The 21,399-nt window shown below is 55.1% G+C and overlaps 1 long non-coding RNA gene across 1 annotated transcript in view; it reads left to right on the forward strand.

The window, feature by feature from the left end:
* LOC150001023 (uncharacterized) overlaps positions 1-21,399 on the forward strand; it is a 77,839-nt gene that overhangs the window by 25,506 nt on the left and 30,934 nt on the right. The window lies entirely within an intron of this gene.

A 21,399-nucleotide genomic window follows, 5' to 3' on the forward strand; every position in this document is an offset into this window, starting at 1 on the left:
CCTCCCAGTAGCTCAGGGTGTCTGGACCCCATGCTGCAGGGTGGGGGGGGGGTCGCCCTGTCCTGCAGAGGAGACAGCGTGGGCTCTGCCAGCTGGCCCTCCTGCCCTGAGGCCTAAGAAGGCAGTGCCCGCAGCTGGCCCTACAATGCCCTCCTCCCCCATTAGAAACGGTATTAATTAGGTTAAAAAACCAAGAAATTGTAAAAAAAAAAAAAAAGAAAAGAAAGCAAACACAAAATCTCCACAAATCCCAACTTCCTGATAATCCCTGTTCATTTGAAACAATCAATAGAGTCCAGCAGCAAAAAGCAATGTAAACAGCCCAGAAATGCAGGAAAGGAAAAGCAAAAGGCCCTCTTCCGAAGGTAGCCCCGAAACAGCGGCGCGGGGTGCCCTCACGAGTTTTCTTCTGCGCAGACCAACAGGGAAACACCGCATGTAGTTATTTCCACAGATGGGGCGCCCACACCTTGCTTTTCCCAGCCAGTGTGTGCGGGGGACCTGTCCGCGCGCCCGCTTCTGTGCCGGGGCTGCGCGGGGCTGCGCGGGGCTGCGCGGGGCTGCGCGGGGCGGGGGGGACCCGCCAGGATTGCTGTGCGCTGCCTCCTAGCGGTGGGCACTGACCCCTGGGGGCTGCCGGCGTTTCCGTGAGCACCCCCAGCCACCATGGCCCCCCCGCCCCAACGGCGTCGGCAGGAATGTACCCCCGGCGAGAGCCCGAGGGCCGAGAGCCGAGCTGGGGCCCCGGGCAGCGGCCTTCCGACCCAGCCCTGCCCGCCTGGGGCGGGCGGATGCCCAGGGATGCCGGACGGCTGCCCCCTGGTGGCCTGGCCAGCGAGAGCCGCCTGCTCACCGGTGTGGCCAGGGACCCAGAATCCCAACAGGGTCCTCCCCACCGCGGCGCAGCTCAGCAGCCCATTCTTGGCGGGAGGGAGCAGAATCTTCGGCTGTCACCCCAAAGCCTCTGCCGCACCTGTGGCTGCGTCCAGCGCCCGGTCCTGGGGAGGGAGCTATGGAAAGCGGCCGGAGCGAGGATGCTTGGCTGTCTGTGTGGCTGGGACTGCTGGACAGTGGTTGGGTCCCTGCCGTGTGCCTGCTCTGGGAGCTGGAACGCAGCCTCCAGCACGCCTTGACTCCCACCCCTGGTGGGCTTCGCTCGTGGACCGAAGGATCAGCCCTAGGAAGTGGCTGCACTTGAGCCGGAGTGCCCGCGTTTGCGTTTTCCCTGCCGGCTGTGTGACTGGGGCACGTTAGCCGTTGCTGCCTCAGCTCCCAAACCTGCGTGCGGAATGCGGGGATGCGAGTTCCTGTCTCGCAGGGCTGCTGAGGGGCCTTACACGGCTTCATATGTGAAAAGAGCCTGGTGCATTGGCAGTATTATATAAACGTTAGCTCTGATCGTAACCGTTTTCTGGCTGCAGGTACTTGCGTTTTTTTGTTCTTGTTTTTTGGATTGCTGCTTTCCCCTTCCAGTGACAGCCCCTTTTCCTTCTTGGACAACCAGACTCTGTTTCCTTCGGACCCAATACATAGAAGACTGTGCAGAGGGGTGAAGGACTTTCTCGAGGACGTACCGGTCCTTCGTTGCAAGGACTGCTACCAGGAAAGGATCCCAGCGTGGACCCCAGGCTGTCTCCTGCCAAGGCTGCGGTCTGGGGGCTGCTGCTGCTCCTCCTGGCCAGGAACCTGCTCTGACCTGGGGAACCACCGAGCAGGCTGTCACTCAGTGTCCCTAACACCCCGGCCTGTCAGGCTGAGCCCGGTTCCTTCTGCTCAGCACCAGACACCTCCAGCCCCTGGAGTCGGGAGGCAACCAAAACAAAGGTGGTTATCTCCTCCCGCTCTCCTGCTGCTCAGCTGGGCTGCTCGCGCTGCTCTGGACAGCGTAAAAAGTCAGGTTCGGATGACAGAGACAGAATTTAGAGCCCCTCTGGATGGCAGCTGGGATTCAAGCTGTCACCCGGAGGCAAGTCAGCACAGTCGGGCCTGTGGAGCCGCTGGTGCTGGCAGAGGGCAGGGGTGATGCAGTGCAGGGCTCCCCGCCCCCCCCTTCTATTTATAATTCCCTGTGATAATGGGACCCATTCATCCCCCCTGCAGGCCACTAATTGCTCTGGAGCAGGGGGATGACAGCCTCATTATTAACTTCACAAAAATTAAAGTTGGCCCGTGTCAACAAAGTCCATTTGCTGTCACCCAGATGCAATCTGTTGCCCTTCCTTGTGGCAAAGGGCAGTGAGGGGGGAAAAAGGAAAGCCCTGGCCAGGTTCCAGCCTCAGCAGACTTTTATTTTCTGGCCTCAAATTATCTTTGGGAGGTTCTGCGTGGAGGAGACAGAGAGCCTCTCTCCTCTTGGCCAGAAACTGCTGGGCCCTGCTCCCCTGCCAGGAGGCCATGTTTTGGTCCCCGGAAACATGGGATCGGAGCATTAGAAGGGACCTTAGCAAGATTAAAAACCAGAAACCACTGGGCACAATTCAGCCCACGTATATGTTGTATTTGGTTAGCAGAGTGTTTAAAAAAATTTTTTTTTTAAATTGAAGTGAAATTTACATAAAATGAACCATTCTGAAGTGTCCAGGTGAGTGGCATTTAGTACATCCATAATGTTGTACAACTACCGCCACTGTCTGGTTCCAGACATGATCATCAGCCTGGAAGGAAACTCCAGTCGCTCCCTGGTGACCCAGACCCTGGCCACCACCCGCCTGCTTCTGCCCGTTCTGGATGTTTCGTATAAATGGAATCATACACAAGGTGGCCCTTGGGGACTGGCTTCCTTCACTTTGCAGATTGTTGTCACGGTCCACCCGTGCTGCAGCAGCCTTAGAGATACAGTCCACGTGCCGTCCTCTTCACCTGCTGAAGGGCACAGTCCGGTGGCTTTCACTGGCAGACCAGCCGGACTCCAGAGCTCTGTGAATCGCTACAGTTAAATGCTTGTTTAATATTGAAAAATCACGAGATGTCGCAGGACGGCTTCAAAAAGCAGATGACCTGGTGACGCTGGGGCAGCATCACAGCACGACAGGCATTGAGAGGACCTGTGCTCATGGAGACACCCATGGGGACACCACACCTTGCCGGGCTGAACCTGCCACATCGTGAGTGTGCTACCTGGCTGGCCCTGGAGGCATGTGAGTGTGTGAGCCTGGGTCCCGGTCCAACACCTCGGTGGGCAGATGAAGAAACGGGGACCTGGCAGATTCAAGGTCATGTCAGACGCAGGCCCGGCTGCAAGCCGGCAGTTTCAAGGCCAGGTAGGACGCAGGATGGGCTTCAAGTAGGATGCACGTGTCCTGCCTTCCTACTCTTCCTCCTGCCTTGAGGCACTTTGCACAGGTCCTCAATTGACTTATCAGAGTCTGGGTCTCCAGAGAGGTGCAACCCGACGTGTGGGACAGCCTTTGCGGCCCGTTATTCGATTAATGTTCACATTGCTGGGGCCTGCCGTTTCTTCCCCCCTGGTCCCTGTACTCCAGGCTTCCTCTGGGGAAACACCACAAATAACCACATGGTTTGGATAGGGCAGGCCCTGCAGCCCCCTTCCCAAGGCGGTGCTGTGACGTCCCGGGCTTGATCGTCAGACTCTTGTGTTAGTGTTTGGATCAGGGCTGAGCAACTTCTGTTGGGATTACTGGGGAAGAGAGGCTGTCTTCCTGCTGAGACCAGACTCCTGAGACGGGGAGATGCGAGGCCTGCTGAGGACCGTCTTGCCCCTGCTAGGAAGAGCCTGCCTGTGAGCTGAGCCAGTACAGGGGGAAGAAGAACAGAGAGGTGGAGGAAGGAGATCTCTCACTGATACCGAAGGAGCACCCTGATACATCTATGTCTGAAACCCAGAAATTTTCACTGTTATAACTTAAGGAATTTTGTCCTTTCTTTTCCTAAACTGGATTGAGTTGGCCTTCAATCACTTGTATGGAACAGCTCCATCCTAAGTGTATAAACCACTCTTACTCAAAGCAAATTTACTGAGCCCGTAACCCACACCAGTGTTTTTACATACACGATTGCATTTAGCACGCACAGTAACACTGGGAGGGGGCGGCTCTAATTTTTTCTAGTTTATGGGGGACAGGATGGGGGTTGGTTAGGGAGGTGACTTCCCCAAGGTGACTCAGCTTGTCAGAGGGCTTTCCACCTCAAGTTCAAGGCTAGGTCCTGCATCACAGCACCCCAGTGCATCATGGGAAAGGTTCTCAATTTTCCTTCTGCCTCCCCTTCATGGTAAAGGTATTCCAGGAAAATTGTGGAAAAGCTGAATGTGTAGAAAAGTAGATTAAAAATCCTGCTCACAAATAACATCTTAACATATGTGCAGTTTGGTAACATATGAAGTTTATGTAAAAATATAAAGCTCTGCCCAGTACGTACCATTGTCTATTCTGCATTTACCATTTAAAATGATGTCCTAAGGATGAGTTTCCCCACGTTGGAGGGAAGAGGCAGCTTGCTGAAGCTTTGGGGTAACCTAGGGCTGACCCTCCACTGACTGGTGTAGAGCTGTGTGTGGCATCTCTGCAGTGGGGGGTGTGTTCCCTTCCCTGCCTGGGGCCTGGCAGACCAGCCAGCCAGGTGTCCACTGGTTTGTACTGGACTGTGCCCAGCAGCTGCCGGAACCTGGACGAGACCACCTGGTGAAGAAGGGAGGGCCTCTCTGTGTCCTGCCGGGGGGTGAGTGCCAGTGTGAGTCCCGTGGGGGGGCAGAGCGGGCTGCGCCGGAAGCACTGGTTTTGCTGCTGGCCTGGCATTCAGAGGATCTCAGACCTGGGAAGAAGAGGTGAAGCCTCCCCACTTTGCCCCCTAGAGCAAAAACGCGCTATACTCTCCACGGCCACAAAGTGGCGCCACAGAATAGGAAACGAATTCACAGCCCGGCCGGGCGAGAAGAAATAAGGGCAGAGCCCCGGGGAGATCTTCAGAGGAAGGAGGAAAGCAAGCCGAAAGCCTACTGCTATTAAGATCGACTGTTCAGGGCGAGGAGGGAACGCACTGGGGAAGAGAGATACAGCAGGAGTGAGTGAACTGCTATGTTGTCCTTGAAACCCACCAGGAGAGGCAGCCCTACGTGGAGCGACTTCCAGTGGATACTGGGGTGGCACTAACTGGGTGTGTGGTCCACAGGCCCCAGGTTGGTTAGTGGCCGTCCTACCGACCCCAGAGGCAGGCTGGTGTCCTGCTCCCGGTGGAGGCCTGCAGGTGCCTGGGGCTCACGTAAGGGTGTGTGTGCATACTCCGGCCAGTGGGCAAGAGGCCCCCCAAGCCGGGGTCCCGGCAGGCAGCGAGGGCAGGGACTTGCCTACCATTATATCAGCGGGGCTGCCTTTGGCTGTAAGCGCCAGGAAACCTCACCAACAATGGCTTAAGCTTTAGAAAATCTAGTGAACTCATGGACAGAGAAGCTGGAGAGGGCAGTCGCAGTCTGGGCTCAGCAGCCCCAGAGACCGCGGCCTTTTCTGTCTTCCCACTTCTCCGTCTTCAACACGTGGGCATTTGGGCTCTGTAGTTGTCCCCTCGGTCACAAGAAGGCCGCCGCTGCTCCAGGCCTGCTGGTGAGAGGACCTGGAACATTTGAGTCCCTACCCAGCCTCCCTTGTCTGCCCCAGCGTCCCCGAGCACCCTCCCTGCCACCTCCGGTTACTTCCAGTCACTGCCCTGTGCTGGAGGCGTCCAGCTGCATTATAATGTCAGATGAATCAAAAGCTCAATGCAGGGTGAGCCCTCACAAGTCCCTAAAGGCTGGCGGTGCCCAAGCTGCACCCTTGGGCCCTCTCGGCCTCTCTCTCCATTTCAGGTCACTGACTGTCCTTTCACTTCTCCAGATGATCTGCAAGCAGATGCCACACTTCTTGGACAAATGCGGGGTGTGGTGTGTGGCCAGGCTTGGGACAGGATCATTGCAAACCTGTCTCCAGGGCTCCCCACGGCTTCTGTGCTTGTGACTATGGACGGATTGTGCCATCTTTATATGTGACAAATGATGCAGTGTTAGCACTCAGCTCCCGGAAGCCACCGCCTCGGACCCTTGCTCCTCCACAGGCCCCCTGGGGGGTTCAGTGTGTGATCCATGTCAGAGGACACAAGCAGCAGGGGGCACTCACCCGTTTCATCAGATGCCAGCACAGGCGTGCCAGTCTGGTTTTCAAGCTCCTCCCTGTTACTAGCTTTTCCCATTTCCTTATCTGAGTTTTTAACACCCATTTCTATACTGCCGCCCGATGGCGGGCTGGTGGTCAGGCCACCTCGAGAAGAAGTCGCCCGGGAGACAAGGAAACAGAAAGATAAAGGAACGAGAAAACCAAATTTTAGGTTGTGAGCTGCCGCTCTTAATCTGTGGATATTGAAATGTTTTGCTGAAGACCTCTTTTCATTCTCTGAACCTGATGATAACGATGAGGATGATGATGGTATCAGTTATAGCAGCCACCATCACCAGGTGACTTCTTTATGCACTGATTGCTGAATTCATTTAACACAGAAACTATTGTTATCACCGTTTTACAGATGGCAGAACGAAGGCCTGGGAAGGGGAAAAGCTTGCCCAAAGGACACAGCTAAAACTTGGAGCCAGTATTTGAACCCAACCAGGGTGCCTCCGAAATGCAGATGTTGAACTTGGCTGCACCGCCCCCTCCCGATGCTGTCTTTGCCTCTCTGATCAGGAATTCTGACTCAGAAAAGCCCAGTTCTGTGCACTCTGCTGCCAGTAGCAGACTTGACAGGGAAGAGCTAGAGGTCTTTTTTTTTTTTAAGTTGGCTCATTTATTTGTATTTAAAATTTTTTTTAGCTGTATCTTTTTTTCCATTACCATTTGTCCCCCTTATACTCCCCTTCCTCCTCCCCCCCCCGAGATCTTTTAAGAGTTGCTCCTGAGCCCCCCCACGCTGCGTGTTCTTGCTCTGGGGGCCCCCTGGTGGGCAGGTGGAGCAGGGCAGCCTTGCCTGCCTCATCCTGCCCCCGATGACTGCTCCTCCCTGGACTCCCCCCGGAATCTGGGCCATGATTGATGGTGTCATCATGTAGCCCTTTCCAGGAACAGGGGGTGGGGTTACCCTGATGTTTTTCTGAATTCAAAGAATTTCTGCAGTTTCGTGGAACTTGGGGATGGCCTTGGCTCACTGAGCAGTCCGTCCCCGAGGGTCACCGCTCTCTGCCTCCTTCCTTTGCTTCCCTGGCCTGGTCCCACCCTCTCCACCCACAGCCCCAGTCCCAGTCCCGCCTCGATGCTTCTAAACCGAGGAGCTGTGTTCTTAGAGGCTCTGCACTTGGCCTGGCTGGGGCCCTTGTCCCGGACACGTAGTTCCCGGTAGTTCATGATGTCTCGGTGTCTCGGGCAGAACCCCTGCTCCAGCCCCAGCCTGGGCCTCTTGGGGGCACCTGGCACGCCCAGTCAGGTTGGAGGGAGGAACCAATGAGGCCCGGCAGTGCCCCCCCCCACGCCCCCCATCTCTTCAGCTCGGCACTTTCCAGGATACTGAGTAGTGCAGAAGGCAAGCCTCTGGCAGTCTTAAGGTGGGGCAGGGGAACGGGAAACTTAAGTGAGAAACAAATGGAATAAAAAGGAGTTGGAGTGCTCTGTCCTAGGTATTTTACACGAATTATCTTGTTTGAGCTCCACAGCAGCTGTCTCCAGTAAGAACTGTTACCCCATTTACAGATGAGGAAACAGAGGTTCACAGTGGGGCACTGACTCACCCAGTCTCCACAGCCGAGCAATGGCAATACATCCCAATTAGTCCCCCCACCTTTAAATCTCCAGCACAAGCCCTGGCTGGTGTGGCTCAGTCCACCAAGCTGGCCTGTGTACCAAAGGGTCGCCGGTTCGATTCCCAGTCAGGGCACCTGCCTGGGTTGCAGGCCAGGTCCCCAGTTGGGGAGTGGGAGAGGCAACTACCCAGAGATGTTTCTCTCCCTCTCTCACTCCCTTCCTCTCTTTCTCTCTCTCTCAAAAATAAATAAACAAAGTCTTTAAATCTCCAGCACAGGCCTTTCTCCCAAGTTCCTGACCTTCGTATGAAACTCCCCACATGGCTCTGCTCTGAGCAATCCATGTACTTCTTCTCCCCAGCCCCCCGACTGCGCTACAGACTGGGCCAGTGAGAGCCTCGGGAAGGAGCTCGTTTTCCCTCTGTGGTTGCTGGTAGGAGGGAGACCGTGAGCCTGCAGCCTCCAGGGGATGCCACATGGCATCTTCCAGTGCAGCTGGCACGGAGGGAGGCAGGGCCGAGAGATGGAGAGGGCGTGGCTAAGCACTCATGGGACCTCCTGAGCCTGGATCCAACTATGCCTGAAGCTGGTGCCCCTGACCTTTTTAGTCGAGGGAGCCAAAAAGCTCCCCTTGTTGTTGGCTTAAGCCAGTTTGAATTGGATGGCTGCCACTGGCAACCCCAGTCATCTGACAATTGCCAGGACTTGCCCTCATTCCCATTGAAGTGAGTTTGTTAGATTTGTTCTCTGAAGCACCTTCCATACAAAGGGCTTTCAGTCAGCCTCACCCCCAAGCGGGCTCTGGCCTTTATATTTAGCTGTTTGCTCCCCAGCCTCATGCATAGAAGGTGCTTTATACCGTTTTCTTTTTTTCTTTTAATTTTCTACTTTTTTTTCCCCGCTCAATGAATAACTTTTGAGTTCTCCACCAACAGCCGGGAACCACGCCTCTCTTGCCTATTCTGACCTCCTCGTGTGCTTAGTTCTCTTCATCTCCCTCCCGTCGCTCTGTTTTTGCCGCCTTTATAAATACAGGTGATGCCCTGAGCGGCAGGTTGTGCGTCCTCAGAGGCTCCCTTTACCTCGGTGCTCTAAAAACTTGGGGACACTGTGGCCGGTCCTCCTTCTGCCAGCTCTGGTCACCCACGGCTCCGTCCTCCACGTTTTCGTTTTATCCAGGGCCCAGCTGAGACAGAGACCTGAGGATCAGCTAGACTGCCGTTCTCTCTCCTAAGGTGGGGAGTCTAGAAAGTTCTCTCCAAAAAGGGTTGGCTGGGCTTTGGACTGCTCTCGGACCCGGCTGAAGCTCCTCCTCTATCAAAGACAGGCTCACTTCCCCGAAATGATCCCTTTCACCCCCATTTTGCTAACGGGTAAACCAAGGCAGGAATGCAAAACAGACCTGCTGGAAACGGTAACCGAGAGGCGGACCCTCGGCCCTGGAGCCCCACGCCAAGCAGTCCTGCTCCCCGCCATGCCTCCCGCGGCTCTTTGGTCCCTTCCTGTCCCACAGCTGTCAGAGCTCTGGGGGAGGATGCAATACTTGTTAGGACCCCCGCTCCGCAGGCAGTGGTCCAGCGGGTGCACTCCTGACCCCCGGGCTGCGGCAGGAAGTGTGACGTGGGCTGGATGCTGAAGTCCGTGGGGAGAGGCCGACAAGCCCGATTGAATTCTTCCATCCAGGAGGTTAAACATATGCAGGGGATGGCAGCGCCGAAACTGCTGCGTGCTCCGCTCGGCCCCCGAGGGCTCGGCCCCGCTGGAATGCCGTGTGAGCGTCCGGGGGCCCGCTGCTGGGGAGTCCGGGGGCTCTCGTGGCCGTCAGAGGCCGCAGGCGTGGGCGCCGGGCCTCCAGGTCATGGTTGGACCCCTGCAAGCCTCCAGCAGGGCTGGGAGCCTTCTTCTCAGGGAGTCTGGGCCAGAGCAGGTTGTGGGCAGCAAGGAGAGGGGCGCAGACCTGTCGCTGCTGGGAGCCCCAAGCTCTCCTCGGGGACCCCAGCTTTCATTTCAGAAATCTCCCATGGGGAGGCCGGGAACCCGGTACTCTGGTTTACGTGCCTTGGAGGGGGGGGGGGTCAAGTGGGCCCCAAATGCAGGAGTGGTTGGTGTGAGGTGTGCTCAACCTCCCTCTACCCCTCGGCCCAGTGGGGTGTGCTCTGCGGATCTACGCTGCCCAGCGCCCGCTCCTTTTTCTCTTGGGTAGTAGTGGCTTTAGTTTCCTTTGGGGAAACCTCAGACCACATGATCAAGGTTCCCAGGGTGGGCCTGTGACTCAGCCTGGCCAATCAGAACGCCATATTCCCACCCTCCTTCTGAGTGTCAGCCTGACCAATCAGAACACCATACCTCCCCCCACCCCCAGGTCAGTCTGGTCAATGAGAACACCATACCTTGCTACCTGGAGGTTGGGGGTTTGCAGGAAGCCTTTGTCCCAAACTAGACCAAGGAAACATGTATCAGTCAAGACAGGCCAGGTTAAGCTGCAGTAACAAATCAACCCCTCCAGAATTTCTTTACAATGAAAGGGCTTTTTTGTTTGTTTTATTTTAAACCTCTTTCAATTACTGGAAATGAGAAGTGCGCGCTTCCTGGTGGGGTGGAAAACCCTTTGGGACCTACGTCCAGGGAGCCACCCTGGTGGAGGCTGCCTTGGAATGGAGCTATCACAGAGGAAAACAGAGTGGATTCCTGATTTCATCTGAGATCCTGGATCCAGCCTTCCCTGCATCCCATTGCCTGAGCCAATGCAGTGCCTTGTATTTTTTTCTCCTTCCTTCCTGTCTGCCTTTTTTTTAGATTGCTATTGCTTGAAACCAAAATAATCCTAATACATAAACTCAAACTCTATTTCTCCTAGTAACTGGTTCAAAGCCTACCTCCTCCAGGTAGCCTTCCCAGATTAATGCTCCCACTCTCTGCTTCACTTATTTTTTTCATTGCTCCCTCAGGATTCATGACTTGTATTTGGATGGCATAATTTTGTGCTTATTTGCTTATTGTCATTTTTTCACATAGTTCTTTTTTAATCTTCTTAACTGAATTATTTTCTAGCGAAGTAAAAAGAAAAACAAAGATATTTAGTGAGCTCTTCTGACCACATGGCACAGCACTGGGTGCTGGGGTGGAGCGAGCGTAAGTCATTTTAAAATAACAGCAGGAGACCTGAACTGGGTCAGAGGCGAACTCTCGCATGAGGAAGACCCGTTTAGGCTGGAGGAGTCTAGGAAGGGTCGCCACTGAGCAGGGCTTTGTCTTGGGTATTGTCCCAGGGCCTCCGGGGTGCTTTGAAGGCCACCTTTAATGCTTTTGTGGAGAAGGACCTTGAAAGCAGGGGGACGTGAGGGAGGTGGCCTGGCACATGGCTGCTTCCTGGTTTGCCTTGCAGGTGCCCTGTCCCCAGACTGTCAAAGCTGCCTTGACTGCGGACTGTGGTGCAAACATTTCCATGACTGGTCAGGGAGCACGGAAAGTTCCTTTAAGGTCTCCCTGGCTGAGTCAGCATTACGTCACCTCGTGCTCACCTAGAGCCCAGCAGGCCTGTCTCCTGTCTGCCTCCCCGATGACCAAGCTCTCCCAGGATCCTTTGCCCGAGAGCAGATTCTTTCTGGGGGCGGGGTCCCACCTGGACCCGAGTCTTTGCAGGTGCCGGGCTCTGTCCCTGAGCCCTGGGCTGGGTCTCTCTTGCCGGCCTCCACAAGTTCTGCCCTGCCCTCCACTTATTTCTGTCTGCCTGGCTCTCCCTGACCCGCCTGCCACTTTCCTGTCTGGGCTCAGGCTGGTCCCCATGAGCTCATTGCATCCAGCCAGACCTGGCTAGGACTGGGGTTCTGGGGGCAGGAAGCGCCCTCTGCCCTTGGCCAAATTGCTGCGGGCTCCCTGAGAGCCCTTTGTTCTCCCCCTGAGAACGGGGGTACAGCGTCACTTCGCGTGTCTGCAGTTTTACCCAGAAAGGTTGGTGAGGCCTTTCGAGATCCTCGGATGAGAGGCAGCAAACAACTATTATTAGAGCCGTGGAGACTGACTTCCCTTCTGGTTTTGGAGGAACTGGAAGGGAAAAGCTTGGAATTCTATATGCCAGGCCCAACAAAAGCCCTTTCAGGACGGAAGTAACTGCAGCTCCCCGCCCGGCCGCCCATTTCTAGGATCAGCAGCACTTTCTCTTCGTCTGCAAACCGCAGGCGCTGGTGTTTGTGGAGGGGGCCCCTTCCCGCTCCCTGTGTGTTCTTCCCCCCGAAGAAGAAGGCAGCTTCCTAGGAAACAGGACCTCGAATCCCCCTGGGCCTCCCTGTTGTTTATCTTGTCTTCAGATGACTCATTGCTGCTTGTGACTTATTGACAGACCTGATGTGGCCCCTGCAGGGAATCCAGAGGCTGTGGGTGGCCGCCCAGCTCCCTTGGAGGGACGCCTGTACCTTGGAGGAACCGGACTCGGCAGTGGCTCCCCGTCACAGCCTGGGGGAAGCTGCTTCCCCTCTGGGAGCCCGAGCTGTTCTCTGCAGAGGAGGAATCATGGTGTCCACCTTTGTGGGGCACTGCACAACGTTATCTGTTCCAAAACTGGTCTCAGTGAAGTTGAGGAAGGGTTTCCACACTTGGGGCTCTCTGCAGGGCTGTTGTCATGGAGGCCCTTGGCCCTGTGTGTGTGCCCCAGTGCATTCACTGCACGAGGTCAGCTACTCAGTCTTCCTTCCGCGGGTCCCGCTTCTGGTTCCCAGCTGTGGCGGGGGCAGCGCTGCCCAGGTGTGCGCTGGGGACCCGTGCGTCCTGCGGTGCTGATCCACGGGGCAGAACTGCTCCTCACGTTTTCCTTTTGGCAGAGGCTCCCCTCACATGGCTGTCCAGAATAGAGATGGTGTTTGTCCAGCTTCCCCTGTCGCCAGGAGGGACCATGGGACTCCGTTCTGGGCGACGGTATTGAAGCAGAAATGCTCCGTTGTAGCTTTGGGTAAACATTCGAAAAGGACAGCGGGCTTACACCCTTTTTCACCTTCTTCCGTCCTGCTGGCTGGAATGTGGCCTCGATGGCAGGAGCCGCAGCCGCCGCCCAGAACCAGGAGGTCATCTTGGAACTGGAGGGTGTGGATGGTCTAGGAGCGAGAAAAAGGAGCCCGAGTCTTTGAGGACCGCGGGGAGCAGCCCCGAGTTGCCCACCTCCAGACTTTTACCTGACACGGAAATACATTTCTATTTTCATTATGGGATTTTGTTTAGGGTTTCTGTTTCTTTCTGCCAAATCTAATTCCAGTGGTTCCAAACCTTGCCCACACCTCCCCAGCCCTGACTGTACTCCCCGGAGACAACCCTTTGCTTCCCTTTAGCTCTTCCTTCTAGTATTTACCTCCGGCTGTCTGAATAGCCCACCCCTCTGCTTTTTCTCATTTATTCATTCGTTTGACTCAGACATTTTCTATGGATTTCTGACGACAACATATTAGGATTTAGCTCTCTTTGTTCATGCCCCCACCCCCCTGCTCCACCCAACCACGGCCCTCATACTCTCCCTGCCAGTACAGGTTGCTGGTTGAATCCATATTAGGTATTTATTCATTATTACCACCACGCGATTCTTTTCTTAGCCAAGCTAAGTTTATTCTATGGGGAGTGTCCCACCCAGGATTACAGTTGCGTTTTTAATATAACTTTTTACCTTTCATGGAAGTAACAGTGCGTCTTTTGGGGTTTGGTTAGTTTCCTGTTCTTTAAGTACTTTACTAAGGAACAAATTGCATGTGGTAAAATATAACCACCTTGAGTGCCCAGCTTCATGACTTGCAGATGATATAGCTGGGACACTGGGACCTGTCTGTCATCCCCGCGGGTTCCCTGGCATCCCTGTCACTCACTACCCGCCTGTCCCTGCTTGTGCCTCCTCTCCCCGAGATCACCGCTGTTTTGAATCGGACTCCACAGATTAGTTTGTCCTGTTTTTGAACCTCATGTAAGCAGACTCCCACCACATGTGTGTTTTTCTTTCTGGCTTCTACTCCTCATCATGTTTCTAGGATTCACCCGTGAGGCTGTGTGTGCCCGTCGTTCAGTCCTTTTTAATGCAGAGCCGCGGTCCTGGGGTGGGAACGGCACGCTTTGGTCACCGCTCCTGAAGTGCCAGGCCTTTGGGCCGGTTCCCAATGGGGACTGTGATGCATAAAGCTGCTCTCCGTGTTCGTTACGAGTGCGTTTGTGGCTGGGCGTGCTCATTTCTCCGGATGTATTCCTAGGAGTGGGGTTGCTGGGCCATAGCACGGGGGTGCGTTTGACTTTACAAGAAACGGCCAAGAAGTTTTCTGAAGCGGTTGTGGGTACCGTCGGTGTCCCCGCTGGCAGCGTGTGTGAGGGCCAGCGCCTTGCCTGCACGTGGGATGGTCTCTCGTTCTTAATTTGGTCTGTTCTGCAGGGTGGATAGTGCTGTAAATATCATCGTATCTTAATTGGCATTTTCCTAGTGACTAGTGACGATGAGGCTTTTCTCACGTGCCCATCGGCTATTTGGACGTCCTGTTTTGTGAAATGCCCGTTCTAGTCTCTTGCACATTTTTGGTATGCTTAGTTCCCTATAACTAATAACCACCGCTAGCTAACCCCCCCCCGCCCCCCCGCCCCCAGCCCGCTGACAGAACCATGACGTGATCCTCTGTTATCTTCTCTGTCACCTGCCCCCGTGAGGTTGCCTGCTCAGCTGTCCCCTGCACTCTGCTGGCCATCATCCTGGGAAGTCCTTTCCCTCTCTCCTGTGCCGGTCTCTGCTTCCTGCACCCCGTTATGACCTTGTTCTCCACTCCTCCCTCATCCTGATGGAGCACAGCATTTGGGATCTTCCTGGGAAAGGATATTGGAGAAAGACATTTCCCGCGACCTTGCGTGTTTTGAAAATATCTGGACTGGACTCCTCTGAATACTCCTCTGGACGGGTGGTGTGCCTGGGAGTAGGGGTCCTTCCCCTCTGAGTGCTGAAGTGTCGCGCCCTGCCTCCCAGCTCCCACAGGTGCCGGGAGAATTCTGACACTTGATTCCTTTCTGTACTGTCCCCTCCACCCCCTGCCGGCCTCTGGGAGTGTTTAGGATTTTCCTTCTCTTTATCCCCAGGAATTCTGAAATTTCAGAAGAACGCCTCTTGTTGGGAGTCTTTCATTCACTGTCTTCGGTCCTCATTAGGCCTTTTCAGTCTGAAAATCCTTGGGAGATTGTTTAAAAGGCCAGCAGGGTTGATGTGTCCCTGAGAGAGGTCACAGTTCATGGGCCCTGCTGAGCTGAGCTCTCCTTCCCAACACCCCCTTTTCTAGAAATGTGACTTTTCACGGAGCGCATGCCAGGGAGGAGGTGGGACCCAGTGTGACGGGGGAGGGCGGGGCAGAGCTCGGGGCTCGCATCTCTCCTCATTAACACGCTTGTTCCCCTGGTTGACTATTTCAAAATGATACTTTTACAATCAGGGTCATCTGACCTTGGCTGTGGGAGGGGGCGGAGTTGTGCCAACTTTGGGGGAGGGCGCCTCCTTTGACGCCCCCCTTCCCTCTGGGCTCCCCAGGCCTTTCTGTGGTGGGACAGAGCAGGGGAGGGTCCTGCAGGGCACCGTGGCCCCTGCCGCCAGCCTTGCCCTGCTGGGCGAGCGGGGTTCACACCCAACCCCTCGGTGACAGCGCTCACCCCATTTTCAGAATCTAAAGTGTGGGGCTTCAGCATGTCCCCTGTGCGGAGGGGGCCCCAGCCCCCCGGGACCACGCCTGGCAAGCGCAGAAGAGTCTCTTCATTTTCGTGGTGTTATTCTTGGTCTGGAAGCCCCAGTGAGCGCTCTAGCGCTCAGTGCGTTCGCCCCACTTCCTCTGAGAAGGCATTTGGACCCCATCCTGGGCCTGCACTTCGTTCCTTTGTGCCTTTCATCCGCGCACTCTTTAAAAATACATTTCTCTTCATTTCAGCTGAGTCATTTTCCTCCTCCTCCTCTTCTTGACACTCCCGGGAGCCGGAAGGAGCCCTGTCCCCAATCCTTGGCTCCTCCAGGCTGGCTCCTTTCCAAATGTCAGACTCTCAGGAACGCTGGCACAGAGAGCAGTGGGCTCCCCCGTCTCTGTCCGTCTCTGCTTCCCTTTCTCATTAAAGAGGTTGATGAACTAACTGGCTTTTCTATGGGGGCCTCGCCTTGAGGTTTGCACGCAGAGCCGGGTAGGGAGGCCGTCTGCTCCCCGCGTGGCCCTGTCACTGTCGGGCAAGGTCGCCCCTCAGAGCTCCTCTTGGACCTCACGCCTAGTGAGAGCTGAGGCATCACGGGGCTGCTCAGGGGCCACTCTTCCACCTTAGAGAGGGTCCCCACCTAGTCCTCTGTCCTGGTCAAGGAAGACTCCATACCTGCCTCGGAGAACGGGCGAGGCAGGGGACAGGACGGGGCAGCTGGTCTCGTCGGTGCTCTCGGTGTGGGGTGTGAGCGTTGCAAAATGCGCAGGAGAAATAATGCCCACCGCGCACGTGGCATTTCCGTCTTCAAAGCACTTCCTATGTGTTGTGACTCCGTGTAGCTTCTGTCATTTAATCTCGGCTCCCCCGTGAAGGAAGCAGGCTGGCCCTCCGCATCTTCATTCTGTAGCTGAGGAAACAGGCTTCGGAAGCTGAGCTGATTTGCCAAGGTCTCAGGGCCAGTCTTGATTTTTTTTTTTCCATTAATTAGAGAGAGAGAGAGAGAGAGAGAGAGAGAAGGACCTGGTGCAAGATGAGTGCGTGGTGGCTGGATGGGTATTTCTATCTATGTCTTCTGACTCCAGAATGACAGCCTTTTAAAATATTTTTAATATTGACACCCACTCACTGATTTTATGACATGTCGATGACCCTTTACAAGGACACAGGATTTATTTACTTTTGGAGTTTAAAGTGAATGGAAACTTATCTGATTTGAGAACTTGTATCTTTTTAAAACCACTTTTATTGATGGATTTTAGAGAGAGAAGAAAGGGGGGGAGAAAGGAAGAGATACATCAATCAGTCGCCTCTCGCACGTCCCCAACTGGGATTGATCCTGCAACCCAGGCCTGTGCCCTGGCAGGGAATTGAACCTGTGACCTTTTGGTTTATGGGCCAACATTCAACCAACTGAGCCACATTGGTCAGGGCAGAGAATTTGTACGTTGTAGACAAGAAGTTTCATTCATTCATTCATTCATGAAGATTATGCTATCAAACCCTCTGTCTTCTCTTAGGGAAACCTCTCCCCAGCCGTGGAAGAGGGAGACTAAATACCCTGAGATGCTCATACTCTGAGAGGCCCCAAGGGAGGGATGAGGGGCCAGGTAGGGAGAGAGAGAGAGAGACTGGGGGACCTGAGGCACCATCTTGAAGGAGCCATCAGGGGTGGGGACCCTCTAGCCCCGGTTGTCCACCGGGAGAAGAGACAGGCCCACCCCCCAGCCGAGCCTTTTCTAAATTTCTAACTCACACAATGGTGAGCAAAAGAAAATAGTCGTTTCAATCTATTAAGTTTGGGGGGTAGTTTGTTAACATGGCAATAGACCCCCAAGACAGAAGTGGAAGGCCTGGTCATTCTTCCTGCAGGAAGCTCTCAGGAGCCCTCAGCCTCTGCTGAGTGTTGCTCACGGAAGGCCAGCAGGCCAGCAGTCCCGAGCCTCGCCCGTGGGGTACCATTGCTTTTCACATGCCGCCCCCTACCCCCAGCTTTAAGAACCATAAAACACCCTGGAAACTGTCAAATGGAAAATGGAACCAGCCGATTCTCCTCTGCCCCTTGTGAACAATAGCCCTGTCTCCGAGGTCCTGGGAGCAATGTTCTTGTCTTTCCTGTTTTCACTGGCCCAGGCAGCTCTGCTGTTTAATGGTGGCTAGGTGGGCGCACACCCCCGGGTGCCACACACCTGGGGTTCTGGGGGAGGTCAGGGTTCATCCAGGTACGGCCTGTTTTTTGCCTAAGCTTAGGTTGGCTCTGTGGCTCCCCGCACCCCGTTGTCTTTGGAGAGGGACTTCTCTGTGCGTGTGTGCTTTGGGAAGGGATGAAAACTCAACTGCGTGACGCCCAAGGCTTGAGTTGCTCTTCTCCACCCACAAAAAATAATTTCACATGAAACCTGTGCTCTGGCCAAGGCTTGTCCCCTAACCCCAGCGGCGGGGGTGGGGTGGGGGGGGCTCTCTCTTTTGTTGGCTTTAGGACAAATTCAGATTTCTGTCTCCAGATTCTGGGGCTCACGGCCCCAGCTTCCCTTGGAAACTTTGCTTAGACCCCAGTGTATTTGGAAGCGATGGATGGAGCCCACGGAAGGGTTGGGGAAGGCAGCTGTGTTTCTGAACGCGGTGGATTTAACCCACATTTCACAGCTGGGGTGAGAGATGCCGAGCGAGCCCTGCCCTGTGGGGGTGGGCCTCACGGCCTGTTCTCGGCATATTAAGATGCCTATGGGCCTCTGCTTCTTCGTGTATCAAACGGGACTCAGAAATAATATCTGCAAAGCACCAGGCAGCGCCTAATGGATCCAGAAGAGACTAACTATCCCGGTGAGGATGATGATGGTAGTGATTCAGAGGAGCCTGGCTTCTTGGACAGGCCTGGTGATGGGGTGGGTTTGGAGCAGAAAGTTCTGGCTGCGTGGCCACATAAACTAGCCACCCCCAGAACACGTTCCTCAGCAGTACAGAGTGACCTTTGAGGATGACCCACATGCACAGAAGAGTGACGAGGTGCCGGGATTCGCTTGCTGTCCTTTAGCAGAACCAACGTTTGAGTCTTTGCAGAGAGGAAAGGTATCCATTTTCCTTTCTGTTCTGAGGCGGAGCTTCTCAGAGGCCGGGCGCTATAAGGATGAGTGTAATCATTCTTTCTCGGAGCCTCGTATAGAACAGGAGTAATACCGATTGGCTTACATGAAAAGTAAATCTAGCATAGTGAATATAGGCCGGGGGTGGGGGCATGTGGACTTCCAGTCACCCACGTGGGTTTGAGTTCAGAACCCTACTCACTATACACACGGTTTGGGACAAGTCACTGACCTTTCTGTGCCTCGGCTTCTTCACCTGTAAAGCGGGGTCATACGTGTTGCCCGTGGGACAGAGGAGGACAGAAGGCGTGCAAATGCCAGCGCTGAGTCGGTGCACCAGCCACAGTCTGAGTAAACCTGAAAGAGGTGGGGGGAGGCGGTGGACTTCCTGGCCGGGGCCAGGCCACTGAGCTGCTGGGCTGGTGGCCTCTGTGCAGACTCAGCCTGGGGAAAAAAAAAGACAAAAACAGGTGGCCAGGCCCCAGAGGAGACTCAAAGGTGAGACTACCCTGACCCTAACCCTAACCTCCCAAATGGCCTCGGGGCTGGCACTTCCCGGCCAGCTACACAGAGTTCAGTCTCCTCTGGGTCTGGGCGACTCGGGCAGGGTTTTGGACAGAGTCCCTCTGACCGGAGGAGAAGCCCAGGGTGGTCTCTGTCACCTGGCTCCCCTCCCCATAAGCTGAACGTCCGCTGGTCGCAGCCCCTACCCCTCTGCACTCTCTGACGCTAACGCTGCTCCCGGGGACGCCGTTCCTATAAAACCTGTCTTAGGGCTTGGGGGGAAAGTAATGCCACGTGACGATGGCCAGGTCCTGCTGCCTAAGTCCGTGACAGACACAGGCAGCAGGAGTTAGTGAGGTCGCGCGGGGCCAATTCTGAGGCCAGACGAGGTGGTTCTTCCTTAGGAAATGGGCGCCGAGGGTGTTCTTTCCCCGAGTGGCACCAGCGAAGCCTTTTCCTTGGTCGGGGTTTGAATTTCTCTCTTCGTGTGTGTGTCAACGTGTGACTCCAGGTCTGGGCTGGTGTTGCTATTTATTTAGTTTTGGGTGTCAGCCTGTCCGTCAATTCAGTCCTCTCCTTTCAGAAGAACAGGGCTTTTATTTATTTATTTTTAAATAATTTGTTTGTTTATTTATTTTTAGAGGGGAAAGAAAGAGAGGGCGAGAAACATAACTGTGTGGTTGCCTCTCACTCGTGCCCCCAACTGGGGACCTGACGTGCAACCTAGTCATGTGCTCTGACTGGGAATCGAACCAGCGACACGTGGTTCGCAGGCCGACGCTCAATGCCCTGAGCCACAGCAGCCAGGGCAGGGCTATTTATTGATACAAAGGGGAGGTGTGTTCTGATCATCTTGTTAGGATGCAAGGCTCAAAATAAACATGGTACCTGCACTTGGAAATCCACATCCTTCCCCACGGGAAGGCTCGTGAGTAAATGTGTATGAAGTACAAAGCCCGAGCGCAGGCTCTGTTTTTCATGATGGCTCTGCTGGTGTTTTCGGTGGTACAAACGCCTGTCTGCCAACGCGTACAGGAATTTGGACTGTCCTCAGTTTGGAGCAGAAGAACCTTAGCAGTCAATACGACTGTCAGCCTTAGAACGTTAGGAACCAGAATGAAAGGCTCGCGACCTGGCTTCGGAGAGAGAACCAAGCAGTGACAGGAAAAGGAGACCCTTTTATGCCTTAGGGGGACGCTGATAAACACACGGGACCCATGTTTGCAACAGAAGCGGCACATACAACGTTGACACGGAGGGAAATGTCAGCGTGATGCCGTTCACACGTCCAGCCCAGCAGCCGGCGAACAAATGAAGAGCTGACCCAGCAACGCGGGCGACTGTGACTGCTTCAGCTCTAGGGTGACGTCAGGAGCACAGTCAGCGTGCTGCCGTGGCCCGTGGCGGGAGACGGCCACAGTTTGTGCTCGGTTCCCATGGCAGAGCCGGACACACCGGTCCTCCCTGCGCCCTGCGGGCAGGGCTGGATTAAGTGCGCCATCTCCTCCGCTTTCTGCAACCCCAGCTCTTTCTGGGTGCTTCTCCAGCATTTGGCTCCCCTGCCCCCAACACCCAGCACAGGCCATGAAAGACTGGCAGCCATGATCGGGGTGCAGACCTACTAGCTGTGCTCTGGGTAAGGGCATTCCCTGCAACACGTCCTTTTAGAGGAGGTACACTTAGCTTCCTTATCTCTGGCTTCAGGTTGCTTCCCGGGCGAGCTATGAGCTGATGTGAACGGAGGGTGCATATTTTTTCACCCACTCAGTAGAATAGGGGTCAGCCATCTCAGGCCCAAGAGAGAAACGCAGCCAGGCGCCTGTTAAATAAAAGGGTACTGGCGCGGGGCCAAGCCTGTGATGTACCGTCTCTGTATGTCTGCGTTCGTGCCACAAGGGCTGAGCTGAGTAGTGACAGAAACCGGGTGACGCACCGAACTGAAAACAGCGTATTTACTCCCTGGGGCTTTGCAAGAAGCTTGCTGACCCTGCTCTAGAAGCCAGAAGTCCTCCGGGGACACCTTCTGTTAGGATCCCCTTCCTCCTGGGATGTCTGGTTCTGCCTCCCCTCCTGCCTCTCCTTTGTACACTCTGACTCCTTTCCTCATAGCGGGATTGCCGATCCAGATCTGGAAGCTCCTGGCCCTCCCCCGCTTCGGCCACTCCTCGCTGTGTGTGAAAGGCTGGCATTCCCCGTGGGAGTGACTGAGCGGCCTGGCTTCCCTCTTCCCGTGTCTGTCCTCTGGCAATGAGAAGCCCGCTGTCCAGCGTGGCCTCCGGGAATCATCGAGCTTGGCGGGGGGTTGAGGTGGGATGATGAGGGGCTGAGCGGGTCTGTTAGATGTTCTTGAGTGCACCCCCCCCGGAGGGGGGGTGGTTCCCTCTAAGTGGCTATAGGCCCCACCAGGCAGTCAGATGTACAGGGACATTGCTC

Source organism: Furipterus horrens, unplaced genomic scaffold (genome assembly GCF_987537825.1).
Source record: "Furipterus horrens unplaced genomic scaffold, mFurHor1.1.pri manual_scaffold_10, whole genome shotgun sequence".
NCBI classification, from domain to species: domain Eukaryota; kingdom Metazoa; phylum Chordata; class Mammalia; order Chiroptera; family Furipteridae; genus Furipterus; species Furipterus horrens.